Source organism: Narcine bancroftii, chromosome 8 (genome assembly GCF_036971445.1).
Source record: "Narcine bancroftii isolate sNarBan1 chromosome 8, sNarBan1.hap1, whole genome shotgun sequence".
Taxonomy (NCBI): Eukaryota; Metazoa; Chordata; class Chondrichthyes; order Torpediniformes; family Narcinidae; genus Narcine; species Narcine bancroftii.
The window spans coordinates 30,957,748-30,980,571 of NC_091476.1; the positions used below are offsets into that span (position 1 = coordinate 30,957,748).

A 22,824-nucleotide genomic window follows, 5' to 3' on the forward strand; every position below is an offset into this window, starting at 1 on the left:
TTGAGTTCTTCAGAGAAGGAACAACCTGAGGTTTTGTGTGCGAGACAGTTGCATTGGCATGATGTGGCATTGAATTTGACTGCACTTCAAATTCTGAAAAGCACCCACAGGTGCACAAGCAGTTAAGAAAATGGACTTTGTATGAAAAGTTTAAAAAGTACCTTGAGTTAACATTTCTGGCTAATAAGCTTTCATTTTAAAAATGGTATTCAGCTGTAGAAAAACAAGGGGAGAGACAGAACAAAAGAGAAGGCCTCCTGTGATAAGGTGGAAATGACAAGATATTGAATGACATATAATGATGGTAGCAGTTGCAAAAGGATGATCAAGGCTGGTGAACAAGAAGAGGCATATAGGGAGGAGGTACAACTAGGCCGGAACAGATCAAATTACCAGAAGAGAAGAAAGAAAAGCACTGGACATTGGTAACCAGCTGGCATGATTGTTTATCTGAATTTGTTCAATTTTGTGCTAAATTTTGGGGCTTGTAATGTCTTAAAATAAGATGCTGTTCCTTACTGTCTAGTTTTGATTTGCATTATTCCAATAGAAAAGGTTCAGAGTGGGATTATGATTGGAATTAAAAATAATGGGCAATTTGAAAGTAATGTTCAAATTAAACATATATATTGGCAAAGTAAAAATATTGAAGATGATTAATTCTGTGTGGTCAGATTTTTAACAGAATGAAAAAAAATTGAGAGGAGTGAAGGGCAAATGAAATGGTTTTCTGCATGGAGATATTGAACATGAATGTAAAATGTACTTGATAAAATAAGTTTCAAAAGATATTTTGTGCAGTTTATGTAAGAAGATTTTTGCCATGAAATTGACATTGTCATAATTGCAAAAAAAATTTAAACAGATACCCACATTGAAATAGTCTAATTTATGAAGAAAATCTCAAAAGTAAAGCTTTTCACTGAATCTGAATTTGAATCTGTAACACACAAGGACCAGATTATCATGAAATGCAAATAGAGTAAAATCCCCATTATCTGGCCTTCAATCAACTGGAAACTTGAACAACCAGCAAAACTGTCAAGGAAATAAATAAATTCATTTTAAAATTGTTTTTTTTTTAAATTTAACTTTTAAAAGTAAATGTTCTCCAAACCAACACATGACCCCTTGGTGAAGATGGGAGCAAACATTCAGCCAGTGGAGTGCCCCAGCTGCAGTAGCAGTGTTTGAATAAAATGGCAGCTCCCAGGATGAAAAGCCAGTTGACGCTGCTCGCTAGTGGGTCAGTTGTTTTTTGAGAAAGACCACTTTTTAAAAAATTAAATTAAAAAAAAATATATTTAAAAAAATATATATTAAAAAAATATATATATATCTATATATATATTTATTTATATATATCTATCTATTTATTTATTTATATTTTTTAATATCCACAATTATTGGTTTCAACCTGCTCTTTTAGTTTGAAAAACAGTACATCACACTTAATTATTTAGAGAAGTGGAAGGTATTCAAGTTGAAAAATTCAGAAGGCAGAACAATATTAGATTTTAAAGGTTCACTAATTTATGCATTTCATGTAAAAAATATTGTATAATGAGCAAACGATGATGGAATAATATAACTGTCAAGCAATGGTATTTTACACAAAAATTAATTGGTGGCGCATGAAAAAAAAATCAAACAAATCCATCGTACAGAGGTGTGGTGGAAAGTGTGCTGACCGGCTGCAACACTGTCTGGTATGGGGACACCAAATACCCCTGAGTGTAAAGCCCAACAAAAGGTAGTGGACGTAGCCCAGGACATCACAGGCAAAAGCCTTCCCACTATTGAGAACATCTACAGGGAATGCTGCCGGCTGCAACACTGTCTGGTATGGGGACACCAAATACCCCTGAGTGTAAAGCCCCACAAAAGGTAGTGGACATAGCCCAGGACATCACAGGCAAAAGCGTCCCCACCATTGAGAACATCTACAGGGAATGCTGCTGTCACAGCAATCATCAAGGATCCACACCACCCAGCACACGCTCTGTTCTCGCTGCTGCCAACAAAGAGGTTTAGGTGACACAAGATTCCACACCACCAGGTTTAGGAATAGCTGCTCCCCCTCCACCATCAGACTCCTCAACAATAAACTCAATCAGGGACTCATTTAAGGACTTTTACTTGTGCACTTTATTGAATTTATATTTTCCTCTCTCTTGCAGTTTCTTTACATTCATTATCCATTTAGAGTTCTTCATTTGTTTACATGTACACACTCTATGCAGTTTTTAAAATTACCAGTAAGTGGTAATTCTGCCTTGCCCACAGTAAAAAGAATCTCAGGGTGGTATGTGATGACATGTATATACTCTGACAAATCTGAAATCAATAGTGCTCTGACACCAAAACAAATACTGTCGAAAAATCTCCTTCTCCATTTCATCAACAGTTTCAACTATTAATTTCCTTTAACTGCCAGTCCCCACTTCACAAACATTTCCTGTTTGAATGATTAATACTTACGTGTGAAGTAAAATTGCTGAAGTTCATGTAACTTTGTACCATTGAGGCCACTTTAAAGGACAGTCCCAGACAGCCATTCCCTACTCTGTCAACATACTAAAAATTGACTGCAGCCAATAGATGATCACTATTTCAGTCTTGAATCTTTTGATTGTGTAGATCGACATATTCAAAGGAACTGATCTTCACCTCTGAAAATGAAAATGTGTTTTTGTCTTCCAAGGGTTACAGCCTTCAATAAGAAGTTGTCAATAATTTTAAAGTATTATAGGCAGAAGATTTAAATTACAGAATAGCAATAGATTAAATAAACAGTGGCAAATGGGTTTTAATATGGGGAAAATGTGTGGTCATCAACTTTGGATTTAGGAAGCATTAGAACAGAGTAGTCTGTAAACGGTAAAAGATTAAAAACAGCGGCAATCTTAAGAGACTTGGGGATCCATAAATTTTGATCATTAAAATGTCATTGATGTGCATAAAAGATAATTGAAAGTCTAACAGTACACTGGCCTTTATACAACTGGAGGGCAAGTGTAAACAGCAGCAAGACAAACCACTGGTTAAAAATCACACATGAAGCACTGTGAGCTATTTTCGGCTCCATAGCTTAGCAAGGAGAGATGTATTGGGCTTGGGGCAGCACAGCAGGATAACTGGGCTCCAAGGGTTAGGTTAGGTGGAGAAATTACAGAAAATATAGTTGTATCTGCAGGCATTTAAAGGCTAAGGAGTGATTTGTTCACATATAGGGCTGCAGGAGTGAAACCTGGAAACGTTTTGAAAAATGAAATGTGACAGAATTTACAACTCCCTTCAGCAAAAGGCAATGGATGCAGGGTTACTTGTTAATTTTGCCTATAATTAATAGATTTTTTTTTTGCAAACCAAAAGCAAGGATATGGGGAAAAAAACAAGAATGTGGAGTTATGACATAGATCAATCATGAATTAAATAGCTTTCAGCAGATAAACAGCTATCCTATTCCAATGCCAATATTATCACAGACACAAGTATGTTCATATGCACCAATGTTTTGCTTGCTGCTGCAAAAGAGATATTTGTTTTTTTTTAAAAACTACAATGCTACATATACAATTGCCCCAGCATAGAAAGAGATAAGTACAACAGACAGATGAGTAATAAATATTCAGCAGGTAGTGAAAAAAGAGGGGGGAAAAAAAGAGTTCAGTAAATGAAATCATGCGGACATTTTTTGTGGTCCCAGAGTGATATATGGTGAGGGTATTAAGGAGAGGTTCAAGAACCTGATAGTCATGGGGAAGGGGAGGCGGAGGGGGGGGGGGGTGGTGGAAGAGAAGGGAGGGACTGCTCTTGAATGTGAATGTGAAATTTCTTCCCGAAGGAGGCAGAAAAGAGGTCATAACCAGGGTAATGAAGGTCCTTCATAATGTTGCCTGCCTTCCTAAGGCGGTGTCTCATATAGGTGTTTTCACTGAATGAGAGGTCAGAGCCCATGGTGGTCTGGGTTATGTTTGCTATTTTTGACAGCCTTCTGTGTTCCTAGAAGATGAGATAACATGATACATTGTTCCACAGATGCCTCAGGGCACAGACAACCATTTCACTGAAAGATCTTGATTTACATGCAGGACCTTGAATGAAACCCACTTCTTCTTTCAGTCAACCACTAAACAATTCAGTGCCCAAAGCAATTATATATTCATAGTGGAGGATGGGGAGAGGAGACTAGATCAAGAAATTCCATTTTCTTACATCTGCTTTTGGCTTAAAAAGACAACCCAATTGTAAATAATGCTGGCAGTAAATCACCATCTGACTACTGAAATTAAACATTGAAGCTGCACAAGCAAGTAAATTCTACCAGGGACCATATCTTCAGATGAAGATAACTTATCCTTGTCAATCAAGAATTTAGTCCGTGAAAAATTCAATCATGAAGCATCAATTGCAGTTATTCTTTTCAAAAATAAAATCTCAACGCTGATTTCATGAATTTTTAAAGCAGTTCATGTGGGTGCAGAGAAGTGAGATACCATTGTACATGAATAAAATTTAAAAGGAATTTGTATTTTGGTTCATTTACTTATTTGAGGCAAAAGCTTCTTTCTTTACTAGCAGAAAAACACAAGAAGTATTTTGATTTGCAGTGTCAAACACGTTCAAAGAAAGCATATAAAACTGTGAACCTGGAAAATATTCCTCCCAGTGTTGAGACCTCTGGAAGCAATTCCCAATGGTTGACTCAATGAGCCATTGGATTTTTAACATTTAGGTTGTGGGACCCGAGCTATTTCAAATCCTTTAAATTAAAGCCTTGTTGTGATGCTATTTGCTCTCTTCTTCACATGAATGCCCATTTCTTCAGTATTTATCCCACTAATTCAGTGGGAATCTCAGGAGGGTTCCAGTCTTCTGCTCCACTTTGGCATATGATTACCAGAACCACTGATTAAAAAGCTTGGAAATCCACAGAGATTTAAATGTGGAAGATTGGGGAAAACGCTTCAGAAACTTGATTCCTTCTGTCTGTTTCATATGGTTTTCTTCATGTATTATTGGATGGTCTAATCTGCCAATAAAGAAATAAAAGTAGCTATTTCTTCTAGTGCAGTAAAATTCTCATTATCCAGCACCTACAGGAATCAGATGTGTGAATTTTCTGGTTGACTGAAATTGATTCTTCCAGTGCCTAACTAAGACACCTGCACTGTTTAAAAGACAATGTAAAGTAATTTTAAAAAAAATCAGTACTGTAGTTCTTAATTAAATAAAATTCACTTTAATGGGATGATCCCCATAAATTACTAAATTTAAATTCAGAAGCTGGCACAGTAACAGTGCTGTGCGAGCTGCTATGCTAACCATACCACTGTGCTGCTATCATAATTAAACCCCTTCCCCTTGCGCTGACCTGACTTACCTTCACATGAGTGTCCCAGTCCGACCCTCAGTACAACCTGAGTCCCCTCCATGCAAAGTGTCTTGGTCAGACACTCAGCACATCTTCCTTTAAATTCGAGCCCCAGAAGCTGCCACTCTTACAGCCTTGCACCAGCCACTACTCTAACTGTGCTGCAGTCGTAATTTACTTTCCCTCTACCCACCCCCCCACCCCCCCACCTTTACAGATAAAGCCTCACCAACATACTAATAAGATGCTAAAAATATAGAGCAACACTTTGGGTTTTTTTTTCCCAAAGGCCCTGGTTTCCTCCCACCCTTCAAAAATGTACTGGAGTGTGGGTTAATGGGGTGTAATTTGGGCATTACAGACTCATTGGGCCAAACTGGCCCTGTTACAGTGCTGTTTTTTTAATTAAAAAAAATAATTTAAAATTTAAGAGAACCCTACAGGATATGGGCAATTTGCAGGGGAGGGGGTGGGGGGGAAATCTGCATGGGCTGCTGGAGGCTGGTTCATGGGAACCATATGTTGGAGCTGGGATTCGAGAGGGTGCTTAGCGCAAGGAGGATTCTTGAAGGGCCTTGGGCATTGGAGGCCTCCTGATCATTATGGAGATTTGGAACGGGAGCTTGGGCTATTAATGGATCAAACGGAAGACTGTGCAGCTGTGGGAGTGCTAGAGACAAATCTGTAGACACTGAGTGACTTTGAGGGGACTCTCCTCCTAATGTTAGGGGTGCCTTACAGCAGACAAAAGTTAAAGCATAAATATGTAAATTACATTTTAATGAATTAATATGTAGCAATAAAAGGAACCTTTTGAATATCTGTAGTATTTAGATCAATATGATTGTTGGGTGGAAATGTAGATGCTGTCACTCGTGACAAACTAGCAGTCACAACAAGAATTGTTGAAATAAAACCAGCAACTTCTTCAAACACAGGAATTGTTGTGACTTGTCAGAATTCTTAAGATGGTGATTTTACAATGAGCATCTGCAAGAGGAGCTGCCATAACAATCAAAATGTTGGTGAAACTCTAGACTGCTAGTCGGTTGAAATTACTAAACAATGGATGATATTTCCTGCTACATGGCAATCTTTCAAAAAAGGATTTGACCGAGCTTCATTAATGTCAGGATGACATGGAGTTTACAAGTCCTCGCCATGTAGCTGTCCTCTATGTAGCATTTTGTAACTCGATTGGTGGAACCCCACATTTTGTTCATTGAGAAACACAAAGAAAGTCAGATATTACTTAATAGTCAATGAGCTTTCTTCACAGGCCAGATGTTATTACAAAAATATTTGTGACCTTTTTCAAAGGATAATAATGCTACTGTCATTAAGATACCGCCATCAAGATTGTTGCATTCTTTCCTCATACATCAGTTGTTGGTGTCAATAATGTTAGCTATTTTTGTAAAAAAAAACTTATAAATCAGAGTTGGAATACACCAATAACTGATTTAAAGAGCTAATTTCATCCAGTGAGAAAATTCAGTGTGAAATGGATAGAGGCATTCAGTGAAGTTCTGAGAATGAGGAAATATTGGCTTTCTCCTTGGTAACAGTCAAAATTTGGAAGGGAATGGTGCTCATAGAAGGGGAGAGTAAATCATTCTGTCTACAAAGGCTAGGTTTCCAACAAATGGTGCTATACTTTTGCAATGGCAAGTATTCAGCTTTCCACCAAAGATGGCAGTGTCTGGAGCAGACATGGTAATAAGAAACACAGAGCCATTTCTTGTAATGTGAGGTAGTATGTCAAACACCTCCATTAATATTAGTCCCTTTTTTGTCATTCCTTATGCATTGAAAGTACATAATTGCATTCAGTTGCACATATGTGGTGTCAGTTTTCATCAACTTCTTGAAAGTCCCGAGTGCATTTTTGGTGTCATTTGTGCTTTCCAGAAAATTGGTAAAAATGCTTACAAGCTCATCCCAAATAAATTCTGGTGTTTATCCTGGATGTTTCAAATAGCATCACAATAATCCAACTGATTTTGTTGCAAATACAAGTAAAACATGCTGTCCAACATCATGAAGAGTTCATCACCTGGACACTACCAAAGAATCTTCAATGACTGACGGATTTGTTGGTGTCTGATTAGAGTTGATTGTGGAGGATGGTACTGTTCATTTTTCTTTATTTCATTAGAATTGTATATCATGTGTAATATAACACTGGAGGTGTTGTGGCATAATTTATGATGCTGCTTTCGTAGCTTCATTATGAAAGAGGAGGAGGAGGGAAAACTGTGAAATTATCTGTCACAAAGAAAGAAGATGGATGGAAAGTAGGGGGAAGGCCATCTGCAGAGATGCTAGTGTATAAATCTTGAGCACTTCTACATTAACCTAATTGAGTCGCAAGTCTTGAACAGCTATTACTGCCCCAAGGAACTCTGAATGAATATCATACACATTCTCTAGTCATGCATAGGAGAAGAATAGATTTGTTAGTGACCAAGGTAATCATTCACTCTGAACTTCACCATGGGATTTTCCAAGCTGTTGCTCAAAACATGAGTGGTGCCCCAGCAAAGTTCAGGAACAGTGTTACCCCTCCACCATCAGACTCCTCAACAAAATAAAACTCAATTTAAGGACTCTTACTTTTGCACTTTTTTCCTCTATTCTCTCTGTATTGGACAGTCAGTTTATTTAAATGTTGTTATCTATTTACATGTGTAAATTGTGTATAGTTTACTTGGGGTGTTGTTCAAGATCGCAAAGAAGATGATAGTATTATGGAGAAATGTAAAACCACCAACTATCCAACGATGGAGGGAAAACAATTAAAAAATGTAAATTTGATGGAAAGCATAATAGCCAGTCTCCAACTAAGGACTGATGTTTTCAACATCAAGTGGTTACCGATAATCCTACAGTTACCCAGACTGATTAAGGACATAGCCTCTCTGTAATCTCTGTGGAGGGTAGGAGTACAATTGGTGCAGTCTGCAAGTAATTGGAATAATGTATACAGATGAGAATGGGATTGCAGGCAAGAATATATAAAACCTAATAAGATCTCTCTTGACCCTTTTCTTTGAGCTTGTAAGTTTCCCAACGGACATATGCATGGGGAAAAAAATGTATGGTTCAATATATGGGTGACTGCATATTGGTTAGAATGAGGTTAATTGGGTGCCAAAATTGGTGATGTCTCTATGATCAGAAGTAGAAAAAGATAGATTGGTGCGGTGTTTATATTTGTGATTTATGTATTTGTATGCTCACGTGATATGATTGTATATGGAAATAAAAGTTGAATTTATTTTTTAAGTACATCTATCTGAACCATGTTGTGCACACACAATACACATGGCATAATTATCACATAAAAAATCAAAGCAAATGCATATAGAATTTGCCTAGTATTAAATATTACTATTGGGCAGCACAGCTGAGAACACTTAAATGCATATAGATATTTAAGAAAATTTACATGGTTATAGGAATGCGTTCATCAATCTCGCAGCATGTGTGAAGAAGTTATTTCCCAGCCTGACAGTCCTATTTTACACCTCCTTTACAATTCCTTGAGCCCTATTTGATCAACATACCCAGTAAATGCCATTCATAGAGGAAAGGCTGTTTTAATGATCCTCTGTATGGACTTCCGATCTGAACCTTTGCAGCTACTGTATCATACAATGATGCAGTCAGGACATTCTTAATTGTGCTCCTGTTTATATATTAAAAAAAAAGGTTTTCAAGTTTGGGGCTAGTGGCCTTTCCCTCCTCAGCATCCTCAGGAAGTTTAGGTTTTTTCTGCTGCACCTTCCTGCCTCATGAGGAGGAGGTGTGAGTCCAGGAAAGGTCATTCTTTATGTGCATGCCAAAGAACTTTCTGCTCTCCACTCTCTCTATGTCAGAATCATTGGTGTGTATTGGAGAATGGTCCTCCTCCTAAAGTCCACAGTCATCTCCTTTATTTTGTCCATGTTGAGACTCATTGTTGTTCTTACCCCATTTTACACGCCATGTTGGCATCTTGTCAGTAAATGATCTTTGTTCATTTTGATTTTGTCGATGCTTGAATGGCTATAGTTTCCTGGTCTGTTTTCCTTCTTCCAAGTAAACTTCCAGCTCTGTGTACCCTCTGAACTTTCGCACTGTTATCCATGGAGAATATCTATAAAAGCAAGCCTTATAGGCCAGCAAAACATCATTGTAGAAAAAGATTTGAATTCTCACCAAACTCCTCACACCCTGGAATAATATTGCCTTAAGGTTTTACAAATTCCTAAGAATTTTCATGTATCAAAGACCAGTAGAATCAAAGAAAATCCCAGTAGAAATCAATTCACAAACATCCTCCAAACTATTGATTAAAGCCTATTAAAAGCTGAGCTTAGATTGGTCCTTCCTATCCCTGAAGGTTGGATGTATGCTTCACACATGCTGTTAACTGAATCATGAATGCACAATTTGGCAGCTCTGGTGTTAAATCAGCTTGTCTAGATTGAGGCCATAATATATACATCTTCAATAGGTTACGGCATAGCATTCATGACAACTCATCTCAATATATTAGCTGGGGAAACTTGCGCTGTAAATCTGTGCACACAACTCAGAACCAATTTCTTCCCAAAATTAATAAGAATTGTATAGTAGAATTTTGTGCCACTAGTATTTCCATATTGAAACTTGTGTCCTGTGCAATCTCTTCACAAATACATAGGACGCAATATGTATCCACCAAAAAAAAGCAGTGGTTTATTTGTAAAACTGTAACAATGACAAACAGAAGTTTGAAGAGTAAACATAAATGTTGCTGAAGTGCACTGTTTTACAAATAAACCACTGCATTTTTTTTTGGTGGATACATATTCCGTCCTATGTATTTATGAAGACATTATACAGGACACAAGTTTCAATAAGGAGATACTAGTGGCACAAAATTCTACTGTATACACACCACATCTCCTGCCTTTGCCACCCCAATTTCTCCCCCCCCCCCCCCCACCACCTTTGTTCAGACGCTTATCAGCATTTTCTCATGCCTTGATGAAGGGCCCAAGCCCAAAACATCAGTTATGTATTTCAACCTTTGCTGCACAAAGGACGCTGTTTGACCTGCTGAGCATCTTCAGCATTTTGTGTTTTTACTACACACCACATATTCAGTGCCTTCCCTTTTATACAGATGCTTCCCTTTTATAAAGGTGCTTTGGCCGATAACATCCAAAACTATGCTCCCCTTCCCATTAAGCACCTTCTTACCCACAGTGCAGTCTGTGGATTCCACAGTGGTCCTATCAGCCACCTCAAAGTCCGTAGAACTGCACTGAAAGTAAATTGTCTTCAGTCATAAGGTTGAGAAAATAACTTGGTTATGGGTTTTACTTCAATTCACTTAGAGTAACTATTGATCAGTGAAAGAAACCTGCCAAGTGCTTTTTTTAAAAAAAAAACATCTGCACTCATTTTCTGAAAAGCTCCAGTGGGTGATTTGAATTTATTGATTGAATGTTCCTTTTATTTTGGAAAATTATGCATTTGCTTACCAATAATTCAAGGTCTTTGTCCAAACCAGAGCAGTAAACGAAGCTTTGTGCATTTGCTTTCAAATTAAATTTAAAAAAAAGTGGGCTGATATCGCCTCAAACCGTGCATCTTGGCACCTCACAGTTTGGCGGGCAGCAACCTCCTTTGAAGAAGACCGCAGAGCCCACCTCACTGACAAAAGGCAAAGGAGGAAAAACCCAACACCTAACCCCAACCAACCAATTTTCCCCTGCAACCGCTGCAACCGTGTCTGCCTGTCCCGCATCGGACTAGTCAGCCACAAACGAGCTTGCAGCTGACATGGACATTTACCCCCTCCATAAATCTTCGTCCGCGAAGCCAAGCCAAAGAAAGAAGAAATGTTCTTCATTAATTTTGTTGTTCGTCTTTTTTTCTCCCCCCACCCCCCCCCCCCACAAATGGTTGGTGGTATCCATATCTGAATGAATGCAACACTTTATGGCAGCTAAAAAGGTTTCCTTTCTTTCTCTGTACAGTGGTCAATTGTGTCCATCCTTTCAAACTGTGTTCACAGATCTGTCCAACATGGAGCCTTCCTGGATCAAAACAACAGCAGATTCTGGAAATATGACCTGAAAGCCCACAACTTTGGAAGCACAGAGCAATTAAAGAGCATACATGAGTAGAGAAATAGAGTTGATGTATCGGGTCAGAAACTTTACATCAAAAGTGAAAAAATGAGGAAACAAGTCGGTTTTGTGTTTCAGAGGGGAGTAGGATGGAGAAAACCTAGGGAATGTCATTGGTTTAGACCAATTCTGTCAGTGTACACTTGGTTTAAAAGGCAGTAGCCATAAACCAAATAGAGAAAACAAATCAAATTTTCTCCACATCAGGGAGAAAATTAAACAGAAAAAGAGAAAACCAAAGGTGATTGCCTGAAATTGTTAAATTCAGTATGGAGGTCTGAGGGCCTGCAAAGTGCCCACATGGTACGTTGTCCCTCAAGCTGGTTTTGGGAATTATTGAAACCATGGAGAAGGGTGAAGATGGATCAGAGAGGAATAGAATTAAATTGATGGGCAGCTGGAAGCTCACTTGTGGATTGAACTGAGATGTGAAGCAAACGATCACCTTTTTCAGTGTTCGGGAACACAATGAGAGTGTCAAGTGCAATAAGCAAAACTGAGATGAGAAAAAAAATAGGTTTCTGCTTCACCTGGAAGGATGTTCACAGATGGTGGGAACTGAAGAGATGGAAGAACAGATATTGTATGTCCCAGAGTTACTTGGGGAATTCTGTGTGGAGCGGGAGAAGAGGCACAATGGAAAGGCTTCTCCCCCCACCCCCACCTCCACTCTGGATCTTCATTCTAGAAGCAATTACTCAGAAGTCCTGATTATTGGTATGTAATATATTGATCACATTTTCACAGCCATTGTGTGTTACACCACATAAATGGACCCTTCAGCTGAATGAGCATGACCTTAAGATATAGGAGCAGATGGAGGCTATTCAGCCCATTGAGTCCACTTGGCCATTCCATCATAAGCTGATGTAGAAACATAGAAACATAGAAACATAGAAGATAGGAGCAGGAGTAGGTCATTCGACCCTTCGAGCCTGCTCCGCCATTCAACGAGATCATGGCTGATCTTAAAGTTCAGTACCCTGTCCCCGCCTTCTCTCCGTAACCTTTAATACCCTTATACTGAAGAAATAGATCTAATTCCCTCTTAAATATATTTAATGAACCTGCCTCTACTGCCCTCTGTGGCAATGAATTCCACTGATTCACCACCCTCTGGGTATAGAAATTCCTCCTCATCTCGGTCCTAAATGGTTTGCCTATTATCCTCAACCCATGGCCCCGGGTTCTGGATTTTCCCATCATTGGAAACATCCCATCTGCATCCATTCTGTCCAGTCCTGCCAGAATTTTATATGTCTCTATGAGATCCCCTCTCAATCTTCTAAACTCCAGGGAGTACAATCCCAATTTGCGCAATCTTTCCTCCCACTCAGTATTCTCCCACTCAGCCCCATTCTCCTGCCTTCTCCCCATAATTTTTCATACACAGACTATTCAGATAGTTATCAATCTCTGCCTTAAATACACCCAACGACCTTGCCTCCATAGATGCCTGTGGTAACAAATTCCAGAGGTGCACCGCTCTCTGGCTAAAGAAATTCCTTCACATCTCTGTCCTTGATTCCTCTAGCATAGGGAAACAACTTAGCCGCAACTACTCTGTCCAGGTCTTTCAATATTCAAAATATTTCTATGAAGTCCCCCCTCCCCCTTATTCTTCTGAATTCCAAGGAATAGAGCCATCAAATGTTCCTCATGTGCTAATCCATTTATTTCAAGAATAAATCTTCTGTATAATGTCTGCAATGTCAGCACATCCTTTCTTAAATAAGGAGCCCAAAAGTCCAAGTGAGGCCTCAACATTATCTTGTAAAGGCTCAATATCACATCCCTGCTCTTGTATCCTATTTCTCTCGAAATGAATGCCAACGTTGCATTTGCCTTCTTCATCACCGACTCAACCTGAAGGTTACTCTTTCAGGGTAACCTGCACGAGGACTCCCAAGTCCCTTTGGATCTCTGAATTTTGAATATTCTTCCCATCTATTCTTTTATTTGTCCCTGTGCTCCACAGTTTTAAATTTGTAATTTAAAAAATCCATATCTAATGTGACTTCAGTATTATTTTGTACCAGATGATGTAATTTATTTATTCATCAGTTCCTGACAGACAATTGAGACTAACAGCTCTTTCATCCATGGCAACCAAATTCTCTTTCTTAAATGCTTCTTGTATTTCCATTCCTGTCATTAGGTTAGTTCTGTTCCAATGATTTTTTTTTTCAGTTTCAATTTGCAAAATCAGGTATTAAAAATTATATTTGGAAGAGGTGTATAATCTCGATAAAGTGCAATTGAGTTGAAATCAACATGACCACAATACATCTCTCAGAAGTTCACAAACTTGTTAAATTTAGCTAACTCCTCTCTCTATCCTTGTTCAGCACTTCGTATTATGATGAAATCATGGAGCTGGTTAATAGTTATTATCCATATTTATAAAGCCATATTCAGTATTCTTTTTAAAAAAAATGCAAATATACATTCTCTCTGATCACTTCTATTGGGTTGGGTTTTATCAATGAAAAGAGTAGATGCATTGATTTTTCCAGGAGGACATGTTGAAGATTTCTTTTCCTTTAATTGGTTAAAATTGAGCAATTCCAACCCAAATTATGTGACCAGCTTCATTATTAGCCCTTTAAAGACTGGATTAATTGATGCAGTATGACACTTTGCCACAGTAAGATTTTAAATACAGTATTAAAATAAGTTCACAAATCAACATGATTACACCCTTTCACTGCCGCTTCTAACCTAGTCCCAAGTGTTGAGGGTAAGAGAGGTGCAAGTGTAGCAGTCAAGGAATGTTGTTGCTTTTGATTGTAACGCAGAAATAAAAAGGAAAAAAAAAAATCCTTTTTAAACTTTAATACAGTAGCAGAACATAGCAGCTGCAAAAAGTCTGAAACAGCCTTGAGATAAAATGAGAAATGTGGATTTTCACAGAGTGTGATGGAAAATAATGGACAAGCACTTTGAATTGTTATAGGATAAAATAAGATAGAAATGTCTGGATGTTTAGACACTCATTATATTTCTGGCTGACAATGTGGTAAGCATTCGTAACAAAAACTGAAGCAACTGTTAATAACCACAAGCATAGTTAAGTCTCATGGGATAATATCCATAAGGTGAAATGTGTATTTGATAAACAACAAAAATGCACGTCAACTACTGATGGTTTGATCCTATATCTCTTCAATGCAATTAACCAGATCAGAAGGTTTAATGAATGCAGGCACCTAAAACTGTAGCTATTGTGAACTTGTTCTGCTGGGAACATGTAGACTGAGATTTTTTCCGCCACAGATGCTGCTTGATCTATTGAGTTTTTCTAGAATTTTATTTTTGTTCCCGATTCCAGCATCTCCAGTCACTATTATCTTTATCTGGGACAGGTCTAATTGTGCTTCTTTTTTAACTGGTTAATGATTCTGTAAGTATAATCTCTGCAAAATATTTTGTAAAGCAAGTTTCTGTCGAGGTAAATTTGGGTCAATGTCAACATGAGAAATCTGAGGATTAAAAAAAAATTCCTGTGCAGAGAATGGTATGTTATTTCATTTCATAGATTACTTTCTGCAGAGGTATTGCACAACAATGATGTGTTACACAGCTGTTGTGAAAAGGGAAGCATTTGAGAGTAATCACTTAAATGTGGTTACTTAAATCACAAATGTTTTCTATATTTAAGCATACTATCAACAAATGGATTGAGCAGTGTGTAGCATTAAAGAATGATGATAAATGGAGTTTGCTGTTGGTGGTGGATGGAGTAGGATGGATTGTTAGCTGCTTCTAACCTGTTACCTTGATCCAGTACTTGACCATTTGTCTCGTAAAACTGCTGTCTAAAATAAGTCAGCTTTACTTATTAATTCCTTTGTTTCAATCTGGTGTTATTGATGCATTGTGATTTTTCAACTGGTGATAGTTTTCCTTCTTTTCTAAGGTTCACTGTATAGGGATAACCAATTAATCCCGACTCTTGTTTCTTTTAATTATAAAAGTACAATAATTTCTGACCACTCCCCAATAGTTTTATCTTTTAATATCCCCGACTTACCTAAGAATACTAGACCATGGCGACTTAATCCTCTTGTATTTTCGGACGTTTTTTTAATTTATGAAAGATTAAATCACCTTTTTTTAATGAAAATATCTCCTCGGAGGTTTCTGACAATAGTCTGTGATGCCTTTAAAGCTTTATCAGAGGTCAAATAATTTCCAATAATGCTAATCTTAAAAGAAGGAATACTCTCAGAGAGATGATTTGGCTGCTAAATTAAAACTTAGTGACTAACAATATACTACAACCCTGAAACCCGAGCTTTTTTAGAAAGAGGGTTGAACTCAAAGCTAGATATGATCTCTTACTTACTTGCCCTATCATTAAAATCTAAGTATTATGTCCATGGGATAAGGTTGATAAACTCTTAGCCAAATTAGAAGCCAGATTTCTAAACAGGTGACCGTAAAATCACTAGTGATTATATTGAAATAAATTACATTTTTTCTCAGTTTTATTGTAAATAATCTGATCTTTCTCCAGATTGAATTTCAGTATGGAACTTTTTAGACAAACTGACAATCCCTTCAGTTTCCTCAGACAATAAAGTTAAATTGAAGCAGCCTATCTTACAGCAGGAGATTGCGGTGGCTAGTAACTCTTTACAATCCGGTAAAAGTCTGGGCCTCGACAGTTTCCCAGCTGAGTTTTCTAAATTCTTTTCTGATTTGTTGACACCTTATTTAGACTCCATTTTTATTTAATCTTTAAATAGTGTACAATTGCTGCAAACTTTTTATGAAGCTACTATTTCTCTTTTTTTTAAAAAAAGGATCCATTAGACTGTTCCTCTAATAGACCAATTTCTCTTTTAAATTTTGATGCTAAGATTCTGTAAGATCCAAGCTTCCAGGTTATAAAATATAATGCCTCTCATTATTTCTGAGGATCAGAGTGGATTTATCAAAGGACATTATTTACAGTACAATGTCCATTGACTTTTAGGTATTATTTATTCCCTACAATTTTGAATATATTCTTTCTTTAGATGCCGACAAAGCATTTCATAGGATTGAGTGGAGATTATTTTTGTGTACTGGAGAAATTCCACCTGGGTCCCCAGTTTGTTAATTGGATTAAATTAATATATTCATCCCCTACAGCTTCATTTTTTTTTTCTAATTCAATTAAATCTATACCTTTTAAACTATAGAGGGGAACCAGACAGGGTTGTTCTCCAAGTCCATTCATTTGGCTTTGGACCCACGAGGGTTGGCTTTTCAGCAATCAGTTAATATCTGAGGAATCTCTAGAGCTGGAATTATCCATAAAGCATCTCTTTATGCTGACAATCTTCTGTTTATTTATTTATATATTCCTGACTGTTCAATCCCACAGATCTTATCACTTCTTAATCAATTTGGTCAATCCTCAGGCTACAAATTGAATTTGCAGAAAAGTGAAATATTCCCTTTGGATTCTTCCCACTCTTTAGACCTCTCTATCATTTTTTAAATTGTGAAAGATTAATTCAACTATCGAAGTATTACTATTATTAAAAAGGTCACTAACTTGTTCAAATAAAATTTTTTTACTTTACTGAATCACATTAAGAAGTCCTTATCTCAATGGTCTCCTCTTTCAATGGAGTTTATAGGGAGGGTTAAAATAATTAAGATAAATATTCTGCCTAAGTTTTTGTATGTTTTTTTAAGATGACCTGGTATTTGGCTCCTAAATTTTATTGATTCATTAGATTCACTTATTTCCTCTTTTATATGGAAAAATGTGTCCTCATTTTTTTGGGGGGTGGGGGGGGAGGAAATCCTTCAAAATACTAAAAGAAATGGGGGGCTTGACATTATCTAATTTGATATTTTATTACTGGGCAGTGAACTTCAAGTATATAACTATCTTGATACATTATAATGAGTATTCAGGTTCCTCAACATGGATTGATTTAGAGATTAAATCCATTCTCTTATCTCAATACTCGGAGCAACTTTGCCTTTTTTGGTATCCAATTTAACTGATAATTTGGTGGTTAGACATACTTTGTGCATTTGGTTCCAATTTAGAGATCACTTTGGTCATCACAGATTTTTATTAACTAGTTCTATTTTACCTAATTCCTATTTTATTTTTAATTTTCGGTCTAAGACATTGGACATACTCAATGGTCGAGGCTGGGCATTCATTCTTTCTTGGACATTTATAGACCAAAACATTGCATCTTTTGAGCAATTATCTGCCAAATTTAAATTAACGAATCATTTTTTTCACTATTTACAGATTAGGAGCTTCTTAAATTTCTTATCGTTGATGCTTCCCAAAGACTTGGATTTTAATCTTATCTGGGAATTATATAATTTTAGACCTAATCAGAAAGGACTGCTTTCAGCCCTTTATGAACTACTATTAAGATCCAGCAATAGCTCCTTATTTAACATTAAGAAATTTTGAGAACATGACTTTCAACAACTGTTTGCTAAAAATACATGGGATTCTACTTTGAAAAATATACATTCATCTTCTTTCTGTGATAGATATTCCTTATTACAATTTAATGTAGTTCATAGTGGTGGTAGTCTATTTGTGGTGGTACACTACTGGCCTACTGCAGGGGGCGACCTCTGTACCTGCAGGAGTGTAAGGGGACAGGACAACACCTGGCCGGCTGTCAATCAGTCGGCCTGAATGGGTCAAGCCCCTCCCAGTCAGATGTCAATCACTCTCCAGGATAAAAGCCTGTGCTGACCTCCAGAGGCCTCACTCAGAGTTGCTGCAGCCACAGCCAGTCTGGCTCTGTGGAAGTCTTTGTGGATTAAAGCCTGTTGTGCAGTCTTTACCTTGTGTGTGTTTGATTCTGGCTAACAGCGCGCCACACTATTCCAAAGTTGAATTAATTATATTTTACCCAATATATCCTCTAAATGTGATAAATGTACCACTCAGGAAGGTCCTTTATATCATAACTTCTGGCCATGTCCCTCTCTTAGTAACTATTGGAAAGAGGTGTTTACCTCACTATTTTTAATTCTTGATATCGATCTGATTCTGAGCCCTTTTATTGCTATTTTTGGAGTGACTCCAGCTCAGTCCCATTTAGTCATTTTGGCTTCTATGATTCCTCAGAAGCTCCTTGTGCTGCGGTAGAAAGATGTTGTCCCTCCCAAGCATACACAATGGTTATTGGATTTGATCGCATCCCTTTCTCTAGAGAAAATTAGGTGTTCAATGAGTATTAAATTTTCTTCTCTTTGGGGTTTCTTTTTCAACTATTTTCAAAATGTATAGATCAGTTATTTTTGGTCCTTATTTTTTTTTCCTTTTTTGAATCTATTGGTATCAAAATTTGTAGCTGATGCTTGACTTTGTCAGCAATCACTCAGGCTGGGGTTAGAAACTAGATTAGCAAAAGATGGGTTTTTTTAATCTTTCTTTTTTCATCAGTAACATGGATCATATGTACCTTGTTTACTGTTGTTTATCATCTGTAATTCTATTTTATCTTTATCTTAACATTATATCTATGCAATGATTTTTTTTTAAATAATAAAAAATTGAAAAAGAATGGTGAAAAATAAATTTTTAAAAAGTCAGGATTATGTCATTATTAAGATTTCTGGAAACCTCTGCTTAGGAGTGGATAAGATCAATAGACACTGATTGCCATGGCAACTGGATGCAAAGTGCCTAATTCCCTGCACAATGGACACTGTAATTTATTTTTAATGCCACATCAAAAATGTGCATGTGATACTAAAGCACATTTTTTTTACTGTCAGGTTCAAAATCAGTTTTGCCCCCTCTCACTTGCCACCTTGTACTTAATTTTTGGTAGGCCACAAAGCAAAGAATGTTGAATGCAAAATCGATGGCACTTTCAATACAGTTACTGTATGAGTACCAAGAAGACTAACCTCTCCATGATCATTATATTTGGAAATGTTTAAAGGGAGAGAAAAACACCAGTGCTGATTTTTAATTAACATCTGCCAAGTGCAAAATGGCCCCTGATTTTTATGCGCTGTTTAAAACCATGACTGATCTGACAAATTTGCAAAATGCCATTCCAAAATGTGGTGAAAGTGTCAATTATAACTTCATAAGTGTATTTTCAATACCTTGAAATATTGCTTCATGTTGTCATTTAAGAACCTATTCATATCTTCACAAAGAACCTTGTTCTGTAGAAAATTCTGTTTACACTATGGTGCAGAGAAAAAAATAATCACCAACATGTGATTTTTATTTTCCTTGCCTTTGCAACTCGAATACTGGGCGAGTAACCTGAACATACGTTAGAGTAAAAGAAAAGCACATTGTTGGCCCTTTTTTTAAAGCCAGTTACTCTAATGGCAGACTAAACAAGACTAGCATTGTCTGTAAGGAGAGCAATGTCTCCAGAACCAGTGGGAAGCCCGTCCCTTAAACAGTGTCCTGACATATCTGGAGCAGAGAGAAGTGGAACTCATTTGTTATTAGCTCTTTGAGGCACAGCAACCAATAAAAAGAGTGGAATATTGGGAGTGGCAAGACGGCCAAGCAGAGATTCAGGCAAGAAATGGTTCAGTCTTGCAGATTTTTTGGATTGGTTCAGCAAAGCTCAATGCAGTTGCTATGTCAGGGATAACAGAGGTTCACTCCTGGAGGATGTGAGGCATCAGAAATTTTTCTAGTGTTCTGGGGACTCCATGTGAGGGAAGGGTATCCAGCTGCAGCTCTTCAGTTAATGTTAAAGAGCTGAAGTTGGATGAACTCTGGATCATCGGAGAATGTATAAACTCCTTACAGACAGTGCTGGATTTAAACCAGGATCACTGGTGCTGTAATGTATAACTAATGAGCAGGAACAATTCCGATCCTTGGATCATTGAACTCTCTTCTCGGGAAGGTGAGACCAATAGAACAAGTGTGGGTTATCCCTGAAATGGAGAGGGAGCAATATCCTCAAAGGCAGGTTCTCTTGTGCTACTTGGGAGGAATTAACGTCAAGTGGCAGGGGCTGGGAAGCTGATCAGGAGGATGGCAAGTGGAGGGGTTGAGATGCCAGGGCAAGCAAGCCGAAAAGGAAAGTCAGGAAGGTGCAGGTGAATGGGTACCATGATAATGATGAGCTGAGGGGGTTTATTTTAACGCAAGGACTGTTGTGGGTAAGACAGATGTACTTGACGCCTCGATTGGTATTTGAAATATTGATCTTTTGGCTATTAAGAAAAAATGGCTGCAAAAGGAAGAGGATTGGCAACTCAATATTCCAGAGTTTTATTGTTTTAGACTAGATAGAGAATGGTGTAAAAATGGTGGAGGCACAGCATTGCTAATCAGGGAGAGTGTCAAACTGAACTCAGAAGATCTAATGGTGGGCTCGATTACTAAAGTAGTGTGGATGGAGATCAGGAATAGGATAGGTGTAAGAATTTTGAGATGGCTATACTATAGGCCATCCAATAACCACTGCAAGGTGGAGGAACAGATGTGTAGTCAGATTATGGAGAGTTGCTTTGTTACTTTTAAGTTGTTGTTGTGGGAGACTGTAATTTCCCCAGTAGTGACTGGAATGCAATCAAAGCCAGAGCCTTAGATTGAGTAGAATTTGTTAAGTATCTCCAGGAATAATTTCTTGAAGTAGCATGTAGATAGCCCATCTGAGAATGAGGCCATCCCAGACCTTGGGCTGGCAAATGAGCCCAGCCAGATGATCAGAGTATCTGAGAGGAAAAGTTTTGAGATAATAACTCATCCTATTTCAAGATAGATATGGACATGAATAAGCTTGGGCCTTCTACAAAATGACTGAAATGAGGAAGAACACATTTCAATGGGATTAGATAGTATCTTGTGGAAATAAACTGAGAAAATCCATTATAATTCAAGACCACAATTGACATGACAGTTATTTAAGGACCAACTGATTGGAATTCATGTCCGGCATGTTCTAGAATGAAGGAACCTTGAACGATGAGAGATGTCATGAACTTCATCAAGGACAAATAGTAGGCATATTGTAAGATTCAGGGAGTTAAAATCAGTCAAGCCCTGGAGCAACATAAAGAATGCAGGAAGGAAGGAGCTCAAGCAGGGGATGAAGAAGCCCAACAGGAAAGAAAGAATGTCCTTGGTAAGCAAGATTAAAGAAATTTTCAAGGCTGTGATAGTACAGACCTATCACCAATGTATATAGTTACAGTATCTAGAGTGTAATGACTGTGCTTACAGCGATTGACTGAGAGCTTAGCCACGCCTACTGTCTGGGCCTTAAAGGGTTGTGTCCCTAGCCAGGTTGGATCATTCCGGACTGGTCGGCCACCTGTGAAGAGCTCCTGTCTTTTTTTAATAAAAGCCTTGGTTTGGATCAACAAGTCTTTGGTTCTTTCGGCGAGCTCTACAAAGGCATTTTATACTTAAATTTGAATAAAGGGATATTCAAGAAAAATGGAGGGAAGTTATGCTTGGGGTCAGCATTTAGAAGGAACTTTGCATTGGTGTTTACTGTGGAGAAGGACATGGATAGTGTTTGAAAGTATAATGTGGCAAATATTCATGCCATTCTGGTATTTTAGAATCAAGGAAGAGGTGATGTTGGTACTTTTGTGGAGAATCAGGACTCTGAAGAAAGATATCCCCAGTTATCGAAAGGGGGAAAAGTATTCTTTCCATACCCATTATTTCCTCAATGATCTTACCCCCAAGTATCCTTCCACTGGTTTCCAATGACTAATGTGAGGCTCACTGACCAATAGTTTCCTGGATTATCCTTTTCTCCCTTCTTGAACAAAAGGGCAACATTTTGCAACCTCTCCAGTCCTTTGCGACCTCTCCTGTAGTGAGGGAGGGTGCACAGATCTTTGGCCCAGAAATCTCAGATTGTACTGGAGATTGCAAAATGTTGCCTCTTTGTTCAAGAAGAAAGGAAAGGATAATCTAGGAAACTTTTGGTCAGTGATCCTCACATTAGTGGCTGGGAAACCATTGGATGGATACTTGTAGATAAGATCATTGAGGAAATAATGAGTATGGAATACTTTCCCTACAAATTTGGCAGAGGAAGAGAGTTTTTTTGAGGACTTCACTCCTTTTGTTGACCTGAAATATGACCTTCTCCTGCTGGCAGTTCCAAGTTAACCTTAATATGTGTGAATGAAGGACCCACCCCTTCCTCCTATTTCATTGAATAATATGTCCTATTTTCTGATTAGAAAACTAAGGTGCCTGTGATCCACCCTATTCAGCAGCATTCTTAATTTTATAATAAATTAATTTCAATGGCCATTGGCTTCATTTGCCCCCTTTTGATTTTA

General features: G+C 37.7%; 1 long non-coding RNA gene across 2 annotated transcripts in view; it reads right to left on the bottom strand.

Annotated features, from left to right (window-relative positions):
* Positions 1 to 4,544: 4,544 nt before the first annotated feature.
* The window catches only part of LOC138741699 (uncharacterized), a 52,410-nt gene continuing 34,130 nt past the window's right edge, over positions 4,545 to 22,824 (bottom strand). For both annotated transcript variants that reach the window (XR_011343674.1, XR_011343676.1), the window contains one exon: positions 4,545 to 5,035. This is a non-coding gene — a long non-coding RNA (uncharacterized lncRNA). The remainder of the gene's footprint in view (positions 5,036 to 22,824) is intronic.